Raw genomic sequence first — 854 nt, forward strand, 5'->3', positions numbered from 1 at the left:
ATATATATATATATATATATATATATATATATATATATATATATATATATATATATATATATATATTAGAACATACATTTTGATTATATGTTATTCTCAGACCCAGGTATGATGCCCGAAGAAAATTCCCTATATATTAATATAGGCATAACGGGGAACCCAGGGCGTGATGCTGCGAGAAAAGGGAATATTATAGATCGGATTTTACCATGCCCACGTGCTGGCAGCCCGCCCGGCTCCAGTTTGAATGTATAAGAACGGCCGAAGAATATTATCTTGACAGTCAATGGCAACCGACGTCGCAGCGCCATTTGCCCATACATTAGCATAGTTGGGAATTGTTTCACGATGCTGCGAGCGAAGTGAAGCATGTAGATCCGATTTTACCATGCACACGTGCTGTCAGCCTGCCCGGCTCCAGTTTGAACGTATATAAGAACGGCCGAAGAATATTATCTTGGCAGTCAACGGCGACCGACGTCCGAGGCCCAATTCCCTATATATTAATATAGGCATAACGCTGAACCCAGCGCGTGACGCTGCGAGAAAACTAAATATTATAGATCCGATGTTAGCATGCACCCGTGCTGGCATCCCGTCCGGCTCCATGTTTTAACGTATAGGAACGGCCGAAGAATATTATCTTGGCGGTCAACGGCGAGCGACGTCGCAGCGCCATTCGCCCGTACATTAGCATCGGGGCGAGATGCTGCGAGCGAAGTGAAGCTGAGGCATGTAGATCGATTTACCCATGCACACGTGCCTGTCAGCCTGCCGGCTGCAACACTTTGAACGTATAAGAACCCGCGACAAAGAATATTACCTTTGCAGTCAAACGGCGACCGACGTTGCAG

Source organism: Priapulus caudatus, unplaced genomic scaffold, assembly GCF_000485595.1.
Source record: "Priapulus caudatus unplaced genomic scaffold, Priapulus_caudatus-5.0.1 Scaffold181, whole genome shotgun sequence".
In the NCBI taxonomy this organism is placed as follows: domain Eukaryota; kingdom Metazoa; phylum Priapulida; class Priapulimorpha; order Priapulimorphida; family Priapulidae; genus Priapulus; species Priapulus caudatus.